The 21,589-nt window shown below is 42.8% G+C and overlaps 1 protein-coding gene across 7 annotated transcripts in view; it reads left to right on the top strand.

Annotated features, from left to right (window-relative positions):
• The first annotated feature begins 4,034 nt into the window (after window positions 1-4,034).
• ZCWPW2 (zinc finger CW-type and PWWP domain containing 2) overlaps window positions 4,035-21,589 on the top strand; it is a 918,117-nt gene continuing 900,562 nt past the window's right edge. For 4 of the 7 annotated variants that reach the window (XM_078663945.1, XM_078663948.1, XM_078663947.1 and 1 more), the window contains exon 1: window positions 4,046-4,201. The gene's annotated coding sequence lies outside the window, so the exon portion shown is untranslated. Of the gene's footprint in view, window positions 4,202-21,589 lie in introns of all 7 variants that reach the window. The other 3 variants (XM_078663946.1, XM_078663949.1, XM_078663943.1) reach the window with 2 other exon arrangements.

Here is a 21,589-nt window from a genome sequence, read left to right as displayed (position 1 = left end):
GTGGGAAGAGGGGGTTTGTGAAACAGGTGTTCAGCACGGGCAAGCAGCGACAGGCAGGAGGTTGATGGGCAATCAACAGCAAATGCAGGCTGCCAGTGGGAGGTTAAGTGATTTGCCTAAGGTTACAGTGTCCTCGTGAAAAGTAACTGTTGATAACGTTAAGGGCTCCAATACCTTCGGGTGGTGTTGGCACTATATAAAATTGCAAAAAAAGATAACTAGTGCTATTGTAAATCGCTCCAATACCTTTGTGTGGTGTTGGCACTATATAAAACTGCACAAAACAAATGTGGAAAACAGATTTGGGGGAGGAGGGGATCTGTGCAACAAAGTTTACCTATGCAAGCAGCAACCAACAGGAAGTGGACGGGCATCTAACAGCAAATGTGGGCTGCCACGGGTAGATTAAGTGATTTGGCTCTAATCACAAAATGTGGAACTGAGGCCGACATTAGGGAGACAATGTGGCATCCTCTTGAGAGAGGATGTGTTGTAAGGGGCAGAGCTGACGACTGTGGAGCTGGGAAACCTGGGTTGAGTTTCGGCGTTGGCTTAACATCCTTGATTTTGGGCAAATCACTTTAATTTTCCAGTGCCTGAAATTTTTTATGTATTGTGTAAAGGAACTGGTGCTAATGTAAACAGCGCTAACAGCTTCGGGTGCTGCAGTCGCCAAACATGCTTAATCACAAAGAAAAAGGTAGTGCCATAAAAGGAGGAGGAAAATGTACTTAGTCCAAGATCCACTGATACGAATAGACACAAAAAGAAAAATGAACGCAACAGGATATAGCAGGCTGCAACCAAGGCTTTAAGTGGGATGAAAAAACTAGGGGGTCTCTCAAAGGGGCGCGGCCGATGTAATTAAGGACGTGGCTTAAAAACTCAAGCTAAAAATCTGTGCTTAGCATGGTGTGCTGCCCGACTTGTATTTTGCTGTTTGTGTCATTGCATCCAGATATATGATACAAGAAGTAACATTACACCTATGACAAGCCAGGACTATTGGCTTTGTCAGTGGTTGTTAGTTGCATAAGATAAATGAGCAGCAATTATGGCTTGTTGAATATATTATAGAAAAAGCTCCCACTTAAAGCCCTGGTGACATCACAACGATGTTGCTGCTCCTGCATTTCAAAAAGAGAAGGGAAATCCAGAGAGAAAATTACTCTCTTTAAAGGATTTCCCTTCCCCTACAACGCTCACCTGGCATGAGGTCATACCATAACTTCTCCACTAGTGAGAAGTGAGCAGTGAGAGCATGCACATATCGATGTGCCTGCTGTCACTGCAGTCTATAAACAAGCATTTCCAATGCAATAGGTCTCACATTAATTAAGTATGAGCTATTGGCATTGCTAAATATTGCAACACCAATTGCAACAAAAGTCTATAAATTGTAGGCCAAAAAAAATTGTATTTATTTTCTTAGCAATGGTGGCATGCTGCGCTTTAGATGAATATGTTTAGTAAAGTGCGCCATACTGCGATTGCTACAATAGTTAATTGTGGATGCGTTAACAATTGATGTGTGCACTGAAGGCTGGTGGTGTGTGTGCCTGTAGAAATTGTGCACTGATGGCTAGTGGTGTGTGTGCCTGTTGGAAGTGATTGTGTGTGTGTGGTTGTGTGTGTGTGGTTGTATGTGTGGTTGTGTGTGTGGTAGTGTTTGTGTGGTTGTGGTAGTGTGTGTGTGTGGTTGTAGTTGTGTGTCTGGTTGTGTGTCTGGTTGTGTGTTTGTGGTTGTGTATGTGGTTGTGTGTGTTGTGTTGTGTTCGTGGTTGTGTGTGTGGTTGTGTGTGTGCTTGTGGTTTTGTGGGAATAGGGAGAGATGAGCGAAATATTAGAAGAGGGAGTGACGGAGAGCACGTCTACAGTTAGTTTCAAATAGACCAGCTGTAAACTGACTGCTCAGCTGCCCATATTTTGCTCGAAAGTACATTGGAATAGACAAATGTTCTGGTGGTTCAAGATATAAAACACAAAAAGTTATGTTTTTATAAGAACCAAGTCCACTCTTCCAGGGCAGAGGCATGTCATTTGTGGATTCACCGTGAGTGGTGGGGGGCCTGGACGGACATTTGTTGGAGAGCTGTCCTGCGTGGTACCAGCATTTTGTCTCCTACGTACAATCCTGGCAAGCCTTTTCAAGCTGTGCATGCATGCATGCAATGGCAGGGTATAATGTAAACAAGCGGTGCCATGCTCAAACATAGCATGGACCCCTTGCATAAAAAAGTTATGCGCATGGCGGCTGCAAGGGATTTAAAAACAAACAAAGCACGGACCCCGCAATATCAACCCTCTGAAGCACGATATGGCAGGCTGGAAGTACTTGGCAGCCTATAATAATGTACATGATTGGAAAAAAAAGAAAGTTTACCGACTAGAATTCTCTGAATTTCCAGTGAGTCACAAAGGCAGGCGATCGTCATCACAGCACAGTCCTGCAAAGCTGGCAACTGATTTCTTGTTGTCTTCCGCGGAAAATACGGGCAAGCCTTTTCCAGGTGTGCATGCATGCATGCAATGGTAGGGTGTAATGTAAACAATGCTCAAACACAGCACGGACCCCATGCATAAAAAAGTTATGCGCATGGCGGCCGCAAAGGATTTAAATACGAAAAACAGGAACGCGGTTGCCGTGATAAAAAATAAAGCGCGCGCCCGTTTTTTAAATATGAATGCGTGTGGCAATATCAACCCTCTGAAGCGTATGGCAGGCTGGAAGTGCTTGGCAGCCTATAATAATGTACATGACTGCAAAAATAAAAAGTTTACCGACTAGAATGCACTGAACTTCCAGCGGCTCACAAAGGCAGGTGATCGTCATCACAGTACGGTCCTGCAAAGCTGCCAACTGATCCCTTGCGCATGCGTGGATAAACAAGCTTTTACTACAAAAAAAAGCTCTCGACATTGCTGTGGCGGGGAGCGGCTTCCTATGAAGTCTAATGCCGAGGGTCAGACAAATGGTGTGGGATGTGGCTGGCAATGGTGTGGGTGTGTGATGTGCGATGTGCTCGCGCCTGGCTCACATGAACTGTACCCGATCCGCAGCAGTTTGGGTAGACTTTAGAAAGCATTACTAGAATCTCGACAAGCAAGCATTGCTTTAATGCTGTAGGTCGAGACCTAAAAAAAACGGACTGCAAGGCACAAACCAGAGCCCGATAGCGACCCGTTTTGAGTCCCCTGTAAAAAAAAACACTTAAAGCCCTTGCTGCAACCAACAGAAAGGAAGGAAAACAGAGTAACAAACAAATGGAAAATAAGTGCAGGCTCTAAGACTCTTTTAAGATTTATTTTTTTAATTCAAAAGACTTCTCAAGCGCTGTGCAGGCAAAACCTAAAAAAGGGGAAACAAGGAAGAAGAGAAAGATAGAAAAGAACAAGAGGCAAAGAGATGAAAAACACCCTTAGTGTGAGATAAAGGAAAAGGAGTGTCTGGTGGTGTATGAAAGAGGTGCAGTCCAGACTGGGCACACGTTTGCATACTGTCTGGACTCTCAACATGCAATATCACTGGCAGCAGCTTTTGAGCAAATCTTTGTGCCACAAAACGTATTGATTTAGAAATCAAGCACAGTTTTATGCCCAAAAGGAATAATTCTAGAATTCAGGCAAATATCATAAAACAGCGAGTGTAGTGCACGTCTTGGATTACAGCTTGATTCCTCCATTTGTTTCAACATTGAAATTAGAAAATGCCCTACAGATGTGTGTGGGTAGGCATAACCAACCGGAAATACTAAGATTCAAATACACGTACAATAACTGCTGGCAGCAAGTCGTTGTATTTTTAAGCTTGCCTTCCTGGCAAGTTGAATTACTTGCCATTGAAATACCCGCAGTTTTTACCACCAGCAAGGAAATCAAGAACCAACGCCCTCTTTAGCACGAACAACCACCCCGTGTGCTCAATCAAAATGGATACGTCGAAACTCCTGCTGCAGTTGCGGAAAAGGCACGCGCCGTAACGTGAGCATAACGAACTTCGCTGTGCGGGAAATGACGCGGCGCACGCGCGCAGAGGAGAGCGCGGCCATTGGGAGGCTTCTTGTGCGGCCGGCCTGCACGTGGCGGCTGTGACGTCTCTGAGGGTTGTCAAAGCTCTACCGGAGACTTCAAGTCTGAGGTAGGGACCGACACGTTTGTGAGAGCTTGCTGTGGGAAAGTTGAGCGGACTCTAGTTACAACCGTGAGTGGGTTTCCTTATTGTCTTCATTATAAACGATTTTTAGGCGGGACATTGGGGAATGGAGCGAAAGACACAGTCAGCTTGTGTCTGTGGGACCGGTGTTCTCTAAATAGTACTGGTCATGCTCTTTGAATAGACTATGACTTTCAAGACATCAAGAGTATTTAATTTATTTTTTAAAAGACCAAGTATTGCATAATTAATTCTAACAGGCACCGACAAAGCCAGTAGGTCTGGTTTGCAAAATGTGGATGTTTTAATGGCTATATGCTGCAATAGAAGTCAATGGGGAAAAAACATTCTCCTTATTTGTTTCTCAATATCTCCCACTTTCCTGTTCCAGAATGGTGACATGTATGCTACATTTTTTCCCTATAGTTTCAGGGGTGGCTTCTTTGTTATGGGGGAAGAGCATCGCCCCACTAAGTGGCAGCATAGTTAAACATAGGAATTATAAAATGATAATAAACCAATTTTATTGTCATTTTATTTTTCTTCTTACCTGCAGGCGAGCTGCGTCATAGTGCGGGGCCATGCACTCTGTGTGCAACAGTGGGAAGGAGGAGTGATAGGCACAACTAAGTGTGCATGACTGTTTGGCTGGCCGTCTTAAGACAGCCAAACCATCATGCGCACTTAGCATTTCTGTACCCGGCTGTGTTGTACAGCTGGGTGGAGAAAAGCCACAGGCTCCCAGTCTGAGCTCTGAACCAGGGTGCTCAGACCAATACCAGCGCTGTTCTCAGGCTCGGAATAATTTCCCAGCATGAGAGGAGCGTCAGGAATTGCCATCTGGGAACCTGCGAAGTGTGACCAGCACAGGACCGGACCAGGATTGGCAGAGGAGCAATCCGGCTTCCACAGTGGCAGGTAGTTAAAGTTTTAGATTTTCTTGTGTGTGTTTATTATTTCCCCTCTCCTGCCCCACTACTTCGGATCCTGAGCAACCGACACTGCAGTTGTTCACTCAAATCCATCCCTGAATAGTGCCACAGGTCTTGTGTTAGACGCAACACAAATAGCAGCCTATTGTTAAGCAGTCATGTTCAATCTTTGTGTGCAGTGCTGAGCATTGCTCCTTTATTTCTCTAGCTTTTTTGGTTGCCTCCTGGCCAGTTTTTACCTGCATGACCAGTTTTTTATTGTCCCACCAGTACAACAGTTTGGAAAAATTACCTAGAGCTGGTGTTTTTTACCCGTACCAGTACATACTTAAAATGGTAATTATAAGTAGAAAACACTTTAAAGTGCGTTTGAGAACGTCCTTAACCGCATGCGCGCTAGCGGGTTTTCCCGCTGCGCGCTGCGATTTTGAAAATCGCGCGTTACGTGACAAAGCCAGCTCGTCATGCGCGTAGCGTAGGTAACGCCCATGACGAGCTGGCTTTGTCATGCGCGTGGAAGGGGTTATTGACCGCTGACTGTAAATCACGTGTGATGCTAAGGACAAATAACACACATCTGAACAACATCATCACTTCACCTTTTATTCTTACCCCGATATACGTCACCTATATTAAACGTCAATTTTTAGATAAAAGAGGTAATTTTTGCACCACCACATGGATCCCACCAGTACTTTCCCTCAGAAGGAGGCAGTACTCACCTAGGTAAGCGAGTACCTACATGCAAAACCCAATGAAGATGCCGCCCAATAAGACACCAAAGTGGTATTTACTTACACCACCAGTGGGAATGATTGGTTGAGGGTTTCGGTTCAACACTTGAGACACAGCAGGGATGTGGAATTCCTATAGCCTGACTCCTGGGAGATATTGTTTGGGGTCAAGGGCATTCAAGTGTATTTTGTCCTTGGGACAAGTAGGCCCAACCCCCTACAGCACAAACCCTTTGGCTGCCAGTTTACAGCATAACTTTATAGATCAGGAAAGGGCAATGTCTGCAGTTAAGGTAATATGTGTGTCCATGTGTTAAATGCTGTTCAAGCTTGTATTTATGGTTCATTAATGCAAAGTCTTTATTATTAGGGTGAGCACTAAAAGTAAACGCTGTAAGCTCGGCCTGCACTACTGACGGTGGTTTCAGTATAAATGTGTATACACTTTTTCAAAGTTTAGTAATATGAGGCTATGTATAATGCTCCCAAATGCTCTCTAATTATATGCAAATATTTGCGAAGCTTCAAAGCAAGAGTGATGATTCTTTGCTTTCAAAATAAAATGTTTTAAAAAAATGCAAGTAGGAAAAAAAACATTTTGCTACTGTAAGATTTTAGGTACCATATCTTTGCAGCATCATTTAGCAACATGTTGATGTATGCTTGTATTTCCCAAAAAATATTCATAATGGAAAATCAGTGTAACCAGTTTAAATACGATTACCGGAAACAAAAATAAACAAGCATTGGCAAAGCCAGTAGGTCTGAAATTGGTGGTTAGCCTTTTGGTTTTGTCAATGCGTGACTTGTTCAGGCATGGTTTTTGTAAAACCGTATCCGTGTGGGAGCTGCTGGGCCCTCACCATTCTAACAAGCATTGGCAAAAGCAAAAATTGTTTTTGGACTCAAAAAGCACACATTGCCACAGCAGTTCCGGGCACTGAAAAAAACTACTTTGTGTGCCAATATGCTCCTTGTCAAAGAGCAGAATACTGTCACTGACAGTGAAGCCATCTGATAGACGGAGAGAAAAAGAGAGCGAGAGAGACAGAATTTTATTAAACACAATAGGTCATGGTTAACGCCAGGCCTAATTAGAAGCCCAATTATTAACGAAAGTCTCAAAAGTGCATCCATGGTACATATCCTTGCATTAAGTGCATATATACAGTGTCCATGAATTCACAAGAATTTACAGAAGTAGGCCAAGAAATAGTACTCCTAGAAATTATTTGTGAACTGCATTTTAGCATGAGCACATGTGCATGTACATGTGTAGATTGGCTCATGTGAAAATCTTAATGTTTCAAGTTCACTTTTCCTCTAACCACTTTTTTCCCAACCCTGGAAGAAATGTTACGTCTGCGACTGTTGGGAGTAAATTTCCAACCTTTTTCAGTACGGGAAAAGATTAGAAAAGAGTTGGTGCAAACCCAACACGCACGTTAGTAGGTTTGCACAGACTCAAAACGGCATTCCAACCCTTGAACTATTTCTTACCAATACCTTCAGCCCAGTATGTAGACCTGCAGAAACATGGCAGCATAAGGGAATTGCTAGTATGCAACCCTACTATGGTACGAGCCCTGGCATAATTAGAGAGGTTATATCAGAACTCTTATATAATGAGATTGCTGCCGTAATTTGTCGCCGCATTACATGGCACAAAAGGGACAAGTGGATTTTGTTACAGGGCAAGTAGATTTATGAAGCAACCTGCCCCATGGACAAGTAGATATTTTATTAAAATTCTACACCCCTGCACAGACTCCTGAAAACCACTCTCCTTTGAATACGGACGTTGCAATTGTGGAAGCTGAGGGAACCCTTCACACACTTCTACCTCCTCTCTTTGATTTTGTTGTTGTAATTTTAAGTCAACAAAGAAAGGCAAAGTTAAACATGAGACATTACATTTCTCTTTAAGTATCACGTCTGGGCCTTTGCAGAATCTTAAAACATGAACAAATGTGAGCTCGTAATTTTCAGTGGGAAAGTTGGCAACTCTAGTGAGACTACCAGTGAGAGATGCTGTTGCTTGGCACCTCCCATTGTCGAGATGACATATCTCATGGTAAGGGGATGGGCATTGTATTGCCTGGTATTGTGTTTTTAAGCCTTTAAGAAATATCGTAGCTTGTCTTCTGAAAGTGAAACTGTGTCATGTGGTGGGGTGTCCTGTGATTATGATGACGTTTTGGAATGTAGGTGTGGAAAGTTATGGTTGAATAAGGAGGTTGTGTGTGAGAGAGGAGGTGTTAGCAAGTCTGGAATAAAGGGTTTGGGGCTTTGCAAGGAGTCTGTTCCTACTTAATACTGACAACAAGGATTACACCCCTCATTCCACCAACAAGGTAAAACCTTCTCAGGCTTTGAGCGGCCTCAAGTATTGGTCTGACTTAATCCAAGGGTGGCTGCAAGTAGGCTACAAGGATAGTACTTGCAAAGGCTGCATATCTATTAATTTTCAGTCCAATAAGAGTAAGGTTCAAGCTGGAATCAAGTTGCAATACGATGAGAAGCAGAGTGCGAAGGATTTGGAAGTGTGTGTGTGCGCTGTTGTTGGTGTAACATTGCCATATTGTTCAATTTATTAAGGTGATCCCAAATTTAGTGCACCAGAAAATATATTATTATACTAGTTAAAGACTATTGGGAGGAAAGTGAAATAGTATAAAAGAGAGAACCAGCTATTATGACATACGAGCCACACTCGCAGGGATTTCATTTGGAATTCTGTTTGTGTTTGACCCTAATGTAAGAGGCCTCCAACCTTTTTGTTAGTGAGAACTACTTCTGATGAGTGAAAATCATTGTGAGCTAATACTCAGATTAGGGGCTCTGTGACAGGGCTGTTGTGTGTCAAGGAGAGCATGGTCTGTGGAGATGGATGAGCATGTATTTGTATGAATGGGATTTATGTGTATGGTGGACTGACAGAGTGTGTTGCAGGTATTTGTGGTACAAGATATACCTTTCACCATATGTGACACCTTTACATATATAACACAAACATGCCATTTTTAAAAATGCGAAACATTTAAAGTGTAGAAACATTTTCCTTAATATGGAACATTCTGCACCTTAAATTTCTCCCACTTAAAAAATAACAATTTTTCAGTTATAAATATGTGGTGTTTGCCAGCCACAGTGAGCAAGATGCCTGTTATATTAACCCTTAATTTAAAAATTCTCCCATTTGAAAGCAGTAAGAAACATTTTGTTCTTGCTCCAATATTGAGTTAACATCAACACTTATTTAAGAGTTAAATACATCAGTCCTTCATTTCTTCACCTCTGTGCTGCACCGTCGGTCATAAAGCAAAGTCAAGCACTAATCATTATCTGACCCTCTTCCTTAACTTTAAAAGAAAAATGCAACATGAAGATAAAATAATCTTTAATGACCCAGCCTTTTCTTTAAATGTACTCAAGACTGCAAGCTACACTGAAGGTGTCAGGGAGGTCCAAGTAGCTCACGATCGACTGGTGGAAACACCTGCAGTAATGCATTTGGGGGAGTTACTTAGTGTTGTTTTCATGAGGCATGTCTTTTGTTTTGTAAGGTGGTATGTGTTGTGTCTATAATGATAAGTCAATAAGGCGTGTGGTATCATGCCTTATGAGAAGAAGACAAAAAGGTCAAAGCGGTCTTCAAGACATGCGAACAACGAACAGAACCAAATCCAAAGGGAGGAATCGACGCCGCTCCCAAATGAAGAGACACCTCACTCAGCGCGGACTTCTCCTGCGAGTGAGCCAATCAATGATAACCAGGAAACAAATAGAATAGAAGGTATCAACCATTCCTTACCTCTCTCTGGTACAACTCAAGAGACACCTAGAACATCACCCACAAATGCATTCTTAACATCACAAAATATAGACAACACATCCCTCATCGCAATCAGAATCGGCACTGACATCCATACCGAGGATCAAAAGAAAAGGATTTCGGCTAAAAGAACTGTTCAGAAACAAAGAATAGCAAAATGCAAATTGCGAACAGAAAGCCTACTCATCCCTAAGAGATCACTCCAAAATCAGAAAGAGATCAAAGAGCTTCAGAAACTAATTGGCAACATGGCACAAGACACACTTAGTACTCGACAAGCGATGGAAAAAATACTGGAAATGACGGTAAGCACCCACTCCAAGGTCACACATATCCAAAATCTGGTACACTCCTCACAAAGAAAGAGCAACAAGACAGCCATGCCACTATCAAATAGACACAACCGACCAATTAGGACGAATTCCTGGTCGAAGGAGGAGACCCTTGCCCTACTCCGATCATATGAACCATCGAACCACAAGAAAGGGGAGATAATCAAAACAGTACCGATCGATCACAATAGAACATCCAGACAGAATGAAAGAAAACCCAACCTCAATAACTTACAACAAGTTCAGCTAACAGCCGAATCGAAAAATCTGAACCCCAGTAACTCAGGGAAACCTATGATATGCCTTCTACTCAACTGTCGCTCTGCAACCAAACACGCATCAGACATAGCAGACCTCATCATCAACAAGGAAATTGATTTGGCAATCCTTACAGAAACGTGGCTATCGGAGTAATCATCTCCAACCATGGATCTCCTAGTACCTCCTCAGTACAACATTGTAAGACTAGATAGAATAAAGAAGATAGGAGGAGGTTTAGCCTGCATTCACCGATCGGATATTGAGATCAACCAAATACAATCCGACCCACTAGAATCTTGTGAATACCTAAGTCTTAATATAAGATCAGCAGGCAATCAGAGATGCAACCTGCATGCGCTTTACCACCCATCAGGAGAGAACACCAAGTTCACTGATCAGTTAATGGAGATCATAATGGCCAACTCTAACACCGACGCCAATAACATTTTCCTAGGCGATTTCAACTTACACTGGGATGACTGCAATGACAAATTAGTCAACACGCTCAAAGATTTCCTCTCGGAGCTAAACCTCACTCAAGCATGCACGCAACCTACACACTCTAAAGGAGCAACGTTAGACTGGATAATTTCAAGAAACAAAGACACATCAATCCTCTCAATTGACCCGTGTGACTGGTCCGATCATCATGCCATAACATTTTTGATACCCACATTGAAAAAGAGCAAGACCTCGCAACCCGTCAAGCTCAAAAAATGGATTAGAGACACAAAAGAGGAGAATATTGAGCTACTAATAGATTGCTGTGAGAGAGACCAAAAGCTTCCTAGCAACCTGCAGAATGTAAATGATCTAACAGATCACTACACAACATCAGTTTCGAAAATTGTCAACAACACCATGCCATTAAAAATGAAAAGAGTCTCAGAGAAGATAACAAATCCATGGTTTAATGGGTCACTGAACGAGGAAAGGCGAAAACTGAGAAAAGCTGAAAGAAAATGGAGACAACACCCATCATCCCCCGAGCTGAAATCCCTCAGAAAAATTAGAAACCAATATAACAAAAAGATCATCAATTCCAAAAAGGAATTTATAAGATCTGAACTTGATAATGCCAAAAACAGACCAAGGAAATTATTCGAAATCTTAAAGCAACAATCAAATAAACTAGCAAAATCTGCCCAAGAGAACACGAAAACTCTACTAAGCTGCGAAGAATTCTCGTCATTTATCACGGAGAAGGCCAACTCGCTTGAGAAAGAGCTTAAAAGCGCTGCGGATAATCTACCCACCCAACCAGTATCTACGATCGACACCAGCTTGAAAACAGATTGTAACAAGATCAAAAACAAGGCACACTGGGATAGCTTCAAATTATATGACCATAATACCGTCGCTAAAACGCTCTCGGATATCAAACCTAATAACCACTATCACGACCCTCTACCCGCGAAATGCGTAAAAGAAATCAGCCATATTGTGGTTCCAATCTGGACTAAAATTATAAATGCATCGCTTTCACAAGGGATCCTCCCAGACTGCCTAAAAACAGGACAAGTCGTCCCCATAATCAAAAAAACGACAGCGGATGCAACAGATCCGAATATTGTTCGCCCAGTGACCAACATACCTTTATTTGCCAAACTAATTGAGAAATGCGTGCAAGGACAACTGAGCCAACACATCACCAACTTCTACCTACTAGACGATTACCAATCAGGATTCAGAGCAGGACATAGCACGGAAACAGCGATCCTCCATATTATTGACGACGCACTACAGGCCCTAGATCAAAATCGAGCATGCCTACTGATTCTCCTGGACCTATCTTCCGCATTTGACACTGTAAACCACAAAGCATTACTGTCCAGGCTACAGGACAGGATGGGAATATCTGGTAATGTGCTGAAATGGTTCGAATCATTCCTGCGAAACAGAACACAGAGATTCCTGGTCAACCAATCACTCTCACCATCATGCCCTAACTCAATCGGAGTCCCTCAAGGATCGACATTATCCCCAGACCTGTTTAACTTGTATGTCGAACCTCTTACAGAAATTCTCCGTAACTCACAGATATCTTATCACATGTACGCGGATGACACGCAAATATACATAAAGATCTCGTCCCTGGAAGACATTGAACTAATGAATGAGACGTTAAAAATGACATTGCAATGGTTAACAACCAATCATCTGAAGCTGAATGCTCACAAAACTGAGTTCCTATTAATTGCACCTCCAAGGAGCCATACGGAAATGAAGGAATGGACCAAGCTGGTGACAGCGTTAAACTGCACCCCTCCCTAGTCAACTCAGCGAATTCGCTGGGAATCACATTAGATGAGAACCTCGACATGCAAGCCCACATTAAATCAATGGCTAAAAGTGCCAGTTTCCACTTGAACTACATAAGAAAACTGAAACCATTCATCTAAGAGGCGGATCTTAAACTGGCAGTCCAATCCTTAGTTATCTCAAGGATTGAGTATGGATGCACCACTTTAGCCGGTCTACCAAAAACGTCTATAGCACCACTAAAAGCATGTCTCAACGCAGCGGCAAGACTTATCACTGGATCGAGGAAATTCGACCATATCTCTCCTCACCTGAAAGCATTAAACTGGCTACCCTATGAAGCCAGAATTCCACTAAAAATAGCGTGTATCACCCATAAAGCGCTCCACTACAACACACCAAGATACCTAGCCGGGAAAATTGAACTATCAGGAGGAAACAGACCAGCCAGGAGTGCCAAGGAGCCGCTGTTGCGGCCAAACATTTTCCGGAAGAAAAAAAACGTACGACCGAGCGTTCTCGGGAGCAGCCCCCAGAATCTGGAATGCACTCCCTCCTAACATTAGAAAGATTCAAAATACAGCTACATTTAAGAGGGAAGTGAAAAGCATCTTGATGAGTAAATACCTTACATAGTGAAGACTGCTGAGCACAGATAGGATCTTGTTGCCCTGATACAGAGCATCTACGTCGCTAGAAGGGAAAGACGCCGACTTGAACCAAGACTAATATTGTATGATGACTCGGGACAGGAGTCACTCCTTGGGACCTAGTTGTATCCTTACTGCTACCTCATGCTAATATGAATATTTACATTTATATACTCACCGCCCGAATGCCTTATAATTACCTAACTCTTATTTGTTTGCTTTTAAATCGTCTTCTATATTTGCTATCCTTTAACCTATCTCATAATGTAAACGCTCATGTTATGTATATATATATAGATACTCTCCTCCTAAAGCCATATAATTATCTACCTCATATCTGTTTGCTCTTAAATGTTACTATATATGTTAATCTTTAACCTACCAGTTATTGTAAAGCGCTCTGATACCCACGGGTCATGTTCGCGCTATACAAAACACTATAATAAATAAATAAATAAATAAATTGGAACTGTACCTTGTGGTGGAATGTTTAGTTATTGTAATATGTGTTGGCATGTATCCATGGAAAGTTATGGTTTCAATAGGGATTTAAGCATGTGGGACAGTAGCAGTTGCGAGTACGGAACAAATTTTTTTAGGACTTCACAAAGTGTCTATTTCTTCATAATACTGTGTCAGACTTGCTGAGTCACTAAACATCCGTGGAGCGGACTAACCCAGTATGTTTATATCAGTGCTTAATTAGTAAAATATTAAGTCCAGGTGCTCAAATGTTTTTAGGGGGGCACACCCACTTTCCCAAAATCCACCCACTTCCTCCATTGGCTCCACACACATCCTCAACTGGCACTGCTAAAAGCCAGATGTAATATCACAGTACAGATAGGTGCATGTAGTGCTCTGATGCAGTAAGTAACACTTCACAATACTTGAAACACTTTTACCAAGTGGGACCCTAAAGCACATGGGGGACCGTTTATCCACATGAACAGTTATCACGTGGAACTTAATCCTTCCACTGGGAACTTTACCACACTGGCATTTGTCAGCTTTCCACACACGTGTTTCTGAAACGACCTTTACTGAAGGGATTAATCACATGGCTGTTGGCCCTGCGGGACTTTGATCATACACACCATGTAGCATCCATACATTTTTCGGAGTAAAACCAGACTTCACATATTCAAAACAGGAAAGGGTCAGCAAAATTATTTACAATAATATTTGCCAGCTTCTGTATTACAATATTGAAAACATACCTCACTATCCCTGAATATTAGATGAAAACACATTTATAATTTGGACGAGTGTGCTTGGGCCCCTGTCTGTAACTTGGCTGAGGAGGGCATGAAAGAGCTGAAACTGGATCATAAAATCCAAACCTGTTCGAAACAGGGTCTCCCAAAATTAATTTGGCCCAGTTACCGCAAAATCATTATAATGTTCATGATCTGTCCTTCCTAAAACTCAAGCCTTCTCCCGTCATCTGTATAAGTATTAAGTGTGAGTTTCAAGTTGAATGCAGCTGGGAGGCTCTGTGTTTTGTCCAACACGTTCAAACATTCACTTTTTTCATTTAGGTAACCTGGACGTTATAAAACTGAAGCTCCTTGCAACCATGGACCTGTGCTAAAATACTTGTCTATTAAACTGATTAAATAGATTAAATGCTGAGGAATGTAACGTCACAAATGAATACAATTTTGACATTAAAATCCACAAGTCATTAAAAAGAAATATGTACTCCCTTTTACAAATCAGTGGTAGGTCGTGGCCACATACTGATTAAATGCAAGAAAGAGTTATGGCAATCAGAGCATTCTTAAAAAGTATGCAAACGGTAAAAATGTTTCCAATGGCTGTATGTTGTGGGAAGAAGTGTCATTCTCGTTTTAGCTTAATTGGTGTGATAATATCTTAATTTTTAGGTACGCCTGGGTTGATAGCAATATCAACTAGGGAGAGGATTGGGCCTAACAGCCAGCGCTGCCGACCTTTGTGCTGGGGAACCAGGTGCAAGTCTTTGTGTCACCTCAATATCCTGTGTTTCAGGGCAAATCACTTAATCTCCCCACGCCTAACAAAAAATGAATGCGTCCTTATGTAAACGTAACTTTCAGGTCGAGTTTGCACTATATAAACATGCAAAACAAAACAATATCCTCCTCCCCATTCTCCTGTACTGATCACGGCTGCAGCAGAACATGAAAGAAACTGTTGATGAAAAGCATGACCAGTTTTCGCACGGATTGCAGCGTTGGTACAGAAGGACGCTGTGCTGCAAGACTAAAAAGATTTCTAGCTGACGCAACAAGAATTTTCAATTCTATTAAGGACACGGAGGCAAGGATTATGCTTCTCTTTGCTTTACTGCAAAACACAGTAGCTAATAAACAACTTTAAAACTCAGCATACCCCGGAAGTACAACCCCCTCCATAGTATGCACCAATCACTATCAGTCCAATAGAATATATATCTCATAATGCACATATCACTTCCTCTTTCTTTGCTTCAAACTTTTAACACAGTCCACAAACTTGACCGTTGAACACTGGACCACAGATTTCTTCATCGCCGTGAATCCAAACTTGAGTTCCATCTCCAGAAACAGAGACGATGGCACAATGCCATATGCTTGCTTGATCTGCCCCCTTCTGAACAACTTTATCCAGCTCGTTCAGGTTTGCTTGCCTTGATCTCCTATAAAGAGAATAGTAGTCGTAACATACCATTCATGACCTGTATGCGTTTCATAACCATCATGACATTCACTAGTTAACATCTTCATATGTTCAATATCAAACGGGTGGGAGAAAAAACAAATGATCACCATGAATTATACATGAAACATTTAATAAATTCTGCAATGAACAATCTATTACATAGAATACCATCATTATGTTACCTGGGTGGGATAATCCTCGCCTCCGTGTCCTTAATAGAATAGAAAATTCTTGTCGCGTCAGTTAGAATTTTTTTTATTCTTTGTCAGTCCACGGAGGCTCAGATTATGCTAGTTTAGAGTTGCTCCATAACCGTTGAAGCCACACCCACAATCGGTTTATGATAAAATGTCTTAAATGTTGAGTCAGAGGACCAGTCTGCTGCAGTCATAATATCTTGTAAACGAGAGCCTGAATAAAAGGCCTTGGAAGCCATTGCTCCTCTAAGCAAGTGAACGCCAAACATGGCAGTATCAACACCTGCAAGTCTCAATAACCAAGTAACCCACCTGGCCAAAGTCGCTGCAGTGACTGGGTGGAAAGGTCTCTGAAGTGAAATTAACAATTGCCCTGCAATGTCATTCCTGAACTCTTTAGTACAATCCTCATAACAGTTTTGTTTTCACAACAGATTTTATTGATTGATTAGGCAAGGGATAATCACAGTGTTCCACAATCAGGAAGGCACTGTCAAGTGGCAAAGCACAGTTCAATATACGTACAATCCAATCAAGTGAAAGAGAAAAGGAAAAAGAAATGGGAAAAGAACCCCCCCCCCCCCACCACCCCCAGCCACCCCAACTACCCAGTGTCCCATCTACCCACCCTTTATCCCACCCTAACCCAATGCACGTGATCACAACAGCTCCAACAATTGATCACATTACAGCAATCATCGAGTGTCACTCAAGGCCTGGAGGTCCTCTACTGTAGGCAAATCATCGTCCGGGGCAGCCGGAGGCTCCAGAGTCAAATCCCTGTAGTCTGCCCACCGTTTCCAGATTTTAAAGTGTTTCCGTGGGCACCCCCTGGCCTCGAACACGGGTCGTTCCAATCCCATATAGTAGTCAAGACCTGCCTTCCAGGCCCCGAGTGGCGGAGCCCGGTCACTCTTCCATGCCCTCGCCAGGTCCCACTTAGCCACCACTAGACCCAACAGTAGAAGGTGACGTTTGTAAATGTTTCCGCCCACGTTCTCCAATACATGGAGAAGACCCAACCGGGGAGACCGGGGGAGATCCCACCCCAGCACTTCCGACAGACAGCTCCAAACCCCGTGCCAGAACCGGGTCAGACCAACACATGACCACACCGTGTGCAACAGCGTACCTCTCTCAGTCCCACAACGCAGGCACTCTGGGGATGCAATCAGGCCCGCCCTATACAGTCTCTCCCGGGTATAGTACGCCCTATGTAGGTATTTAAACTGGATCAGTCGGAGACGTACTGCAATTGCCGCCCCACGTGGTGACTCCAAGGCCTCCCTCCAGTCGTCCTCATCTAAGGGACCAACATCTTTTTCCCAGGAGTCCTTGAGCGGGAGCAAAGAGGCGGCGCAATGAGTGACCAGGGTTTGATAAATTCGGGACACCTTCTTGTCACCCAGGTCTCCCATAAAGATTTTAGCTTCCACTGGACTGAATTCCGGCAGTCGTTCGAGTCCAACCAGGCTCGGAGCAAGCGCGTGGCGGAATTGTAGGTATTTAAAGAATTGGGATTTAGGCATGTGAAATTCCAAGCTAAGGTCCTGAAAGGATTTAAGCGTAGTCCCAGTTAGTACATGTCCAAGGGAAGAGATTCCAATGGAGTCCCAGCCCCCAAATCCCGGCAACGAGGACAAGGCGGGAAGTAGTCCGTTCTTCCACAATGGGGTCTCCGCCGTCAATTTACCCCACCATCCCATACGGCGCAGCGCCTGGCGCCATATCACGAAGACCACCTGCGTGGCCCGAGGCAATTCTTTCCGCAGCCTGGCCGAGTATAGTAGTGTGTGAAGCGTGTTGTCGCCCATCAGTGAGCGCTCGATGGCATATGCAGGGTCCCCCCTATCGCCGTACCACCACTCGTTAAGAACTAATAGGTGGGAGGCTTGATAGTAAGATAAGAGGTCCGATGTGGCCAGCCCTCCACAGTAAGTGGACAGGAAGCATGTCCGCAGCGCCACCCCGACCCACTAGAATCTTGTGAATACCTAAGTCTTAATATAAGATCAGCAGGCAATCAGAGATGCAACCTGCATGCGCTTTACCACCCATCAGGAGAGAACACCAAGTTCACTGATCAGTTAATGGAGATCATAATGGCCAACTCTAACACCGACGCCAATAACATTTTCCTAGGCGATTTCAACTTACACTGGGATGACTGCAATGACAAATTAGTCAACACGCTCAAAGATTTCCTCTCGGAGCTAAACCTCACTCAAGCATGCACGCAACCTACACACTCTAAAGGAGCAACGTTAGACTGGATAATTTCAAGAAACAAAGACACATCAATCCTCTCAATTGACCCGTGTGACTGGTCCGATCATCATGCCATAACATTTTTGATACCCACATTGAAAAAGAGCAAGACCTCGCAACCCGTCAAGCTCAAAAAATGGATTAGAGACACAAAAGAGGAGAATATTGAGCTACTAATAGATTGCTGTGAGAGAGACCAAAAGCTTCCTAGCAACCTGCAGAATGTAAATGATCTAACAGATCACTACACAACATCAGTTTCGAAAATTGTCAACAACACCATGCCATTAAAAATGAAAAGAGTCTCAGAGAAGATAACAAATCCATGGTTTAATGGGTCACTGAACGAGGAAAGGCGAAAACTGAGAAAAGCTGAAAGAAAATGGAGACAACACCCATCATCCCCCGAGCTGAAATCCCTCAGAAAAATTAGAAACCAATATAACAAAAAGATCATCAATTCCAAAAAGGAATTTATAAGATCTGAACTTGATAATGCCAAAAACAGACCAAGGAAATTATTCGAAATCTTAAAGCAACAATCAAATAAACTAGCAAAATCTGCCCAAGAGAACACGAAAACTCTACTAAGCTGCGAAGAATTCTCGTCATTTATCACGGAGAAGGCCAACTCGCTTGAGAAAGAGCTTAAAAGCGCTGCGGATAATCTACCCACCCAACCAGTATCTACGATCGACACCAGCTTGAAAACAGATTGTAACAAGATCAAAAACAAGGCACACTGGGATAGCTTCAAATTATATGACCATAATACCGTCGCTAAAACGCTCTCGGATATCAAACCTAATAACCACTATCACGACCCTCTACCCGCGAAATGCGTAAAAGAAATCAGCCATATTGTGGTTCCAATCTGGACTAAAATTATAAATGCATCGCTTTCACAAGGGATCCTCCCAGACTGCCTAAAAACAGGACAAGTCGTCCCCATAATCAAAAAAACGACAGCGGATGCAACAGATCCGAATATTGTTCGCCCAGTGACCAACATACCTTTATTTGCCAAACTAATTGAGAAATGCGTGCAAGGACAACTGAGCCAACACATCACCAACTTCTACCTACTAGACGATTACCAATCAGGATTCAGAGCAGGACATAGCACGGAAACAGCGATCCTCCATATTATTGACGACGCACTACAGGCCCTAGATCAAAATCGAGCATGCCTACTGATTCTCCTGGACCTATCTTCCGCATTTGACACTGTAAACCACAAAGCATTACTGTCCAGGCTACAGGACAGGATGGGAATATCTGGTAATGTGCTGAAATGGTTCGAATCATTCCTGCGAAACAGAACACAGAGATTCCTGGTCAACCAATCACTCTCACCATCATGCCCTAACTCAATCGGAGTCCCTCAAGGATCGACATTATCCCCAGACCTGTTTAACTTGTATGTCGAACCTCTTACAGAAATTCTCCGTAACTCACAGATATCTTATCACATGTACGCGGATGACACGCAAATATACATAAAGATCTCGTCCCTGGAAGACATTGAACTAATGAATGAGACGTTAAAAATGACATTGCAATGGTTAACAACCAATCATCTGAAGCTGAATGCTCACAAAACTGAGTTCCTATTAATTGCACCTCCAAGGAGCCATACGGAAATGAAGGAATGGACCAAGCTGGTGACAGCGTTAAACTGCACCCCTCCCTAGTCAACTCAGCGAATTCGCTGGGAATCACATTAGATGAGAACCTCGACATGCAAGCCCACATTAAATCAATGGCTAAAAGTGCCAGTTTCCACTTGAACTACATAAGAAAACTGAAACCATTCATCTAAGAGGCGGACCTTAAACTGGCAGTCCAATCCTTAGTTATCTCAAGGATTGAGTATGGATGCACCACTTTAGCCGGTCTACCAAAAACGTCTATAGCACCACTAAAAGCATGTCTCAACGCAGCGGCAAGACTTATCACTGGATCGAGGAAATTCGACCATATCTCTCCTCACCTGAAAGCATTAAACTGGCTACCCTATGAAGCCAGAATTCCACTAAAAATAGCGTGTATCACCCATAAAGCGCTCCACTACAACACACCAAGATACCTAGCCGGGAAAATTGAACTATCAGGAGGAAACAGACCAGCCAGGAGTGCCAAGGAGCCGCTGTTGCGGCCAAACATTTTCCGGAAGAAAAAAAACGTACGACCGAGCGTTCTCGGGAGCAGCCCCCAGAATCTGGAATGCACTCCCTCCTAACATTAGAAAGATTCAAAATACAGCTACATTTAAGAGGGAAGTGAAAAGCATCTTGATGAGTAAATACCTTACATAGTGAAGACTGCTGAGCACAGATAGGATCTTGTTGCCCTGATACAGAGCATCTACGTCGCTAGAAGGGAAAGACGCCGACTTGAACCAAGACTAATATTGTATGATGACTCGGGACAGGAGTCACTCCTTGGGACCTAGTTGTATCCTTACTGCTACCTCATGCTAATATGAATATTTACATTTATATACTCACCGCCCGAATGCCTTATAATTACCTAACTCTTATTTGTTTGCTTTTAAATCGTCTTCTATATTTGCTATCCTTTAACCTATCTCATAATGTAAACGCTCATGTTATGTATATATATATAGATACTCTCCTCCTAAAGCCATATAATTATCTACCTCATATCTGTTTGCTCTTAAATGCTACTATATATGTTAATCTTTAACCTACCAGTTATTGTAAAGCGCTCTGATACCCACGGGTCATGTTCGCGCTATACAAAACACTATAATAAATAAATAAATAAATAAATTGGAACTGTACCTTGTGGTGGAATGTTTAGTTATTGTAATATGTGTTGGCATGTATCCATGGAAAGTTATGGTTTCAATAGGGATTTAAGCATGTGGGACAGTAGCAGTTGCGAGTACGGAACAAATTTTTTTAGGACTTCACAAAGTGTCTATTTCTTCATAATACTGTGTCAGACTTGCTGAGTCACTAAACATCCGTGGAGCGGACTAACCCAGTATGTTTATATCAGTGCTTAATTAGTAAAATATTAAGTCCAGGTGCTCAAATGTTTTTAGGGGGGCACACCCACTTTCCCAAAATCCACCCACTTCCTCCATTGGCTCCACACACATCCTCAACTGGCACTGCTAAAAGCCAGATGTAATATCACAGTACAGATAGGTGCATGTAGTGCTCTGATGCAGTAAGTAACACTTCACAATACTTGAAACACTTTTACCAAGTGGGACCCTAAAGCACATGGGGGACCGTTTATCCACATG

Source organism: Lissotriton helveticus, chromosome 10 (assembly GCF_964261635.1).
Source record: "Lissotriton helveticus chromosome 10, aLisHel1.1, whole genome shotgun sequence".
Taxonomy (NCBI): domain Eukaryota; kingdom Metazoa; phylum Chordata; class Amphibia; order Caudata; family Salamandridae; genus Lissotriton; species Lissotriton helveticus.
Note: the sequence above shows the minus strand (reverse complement) of the source record. Positions and strands in the feature narration are given on the sequence as shown.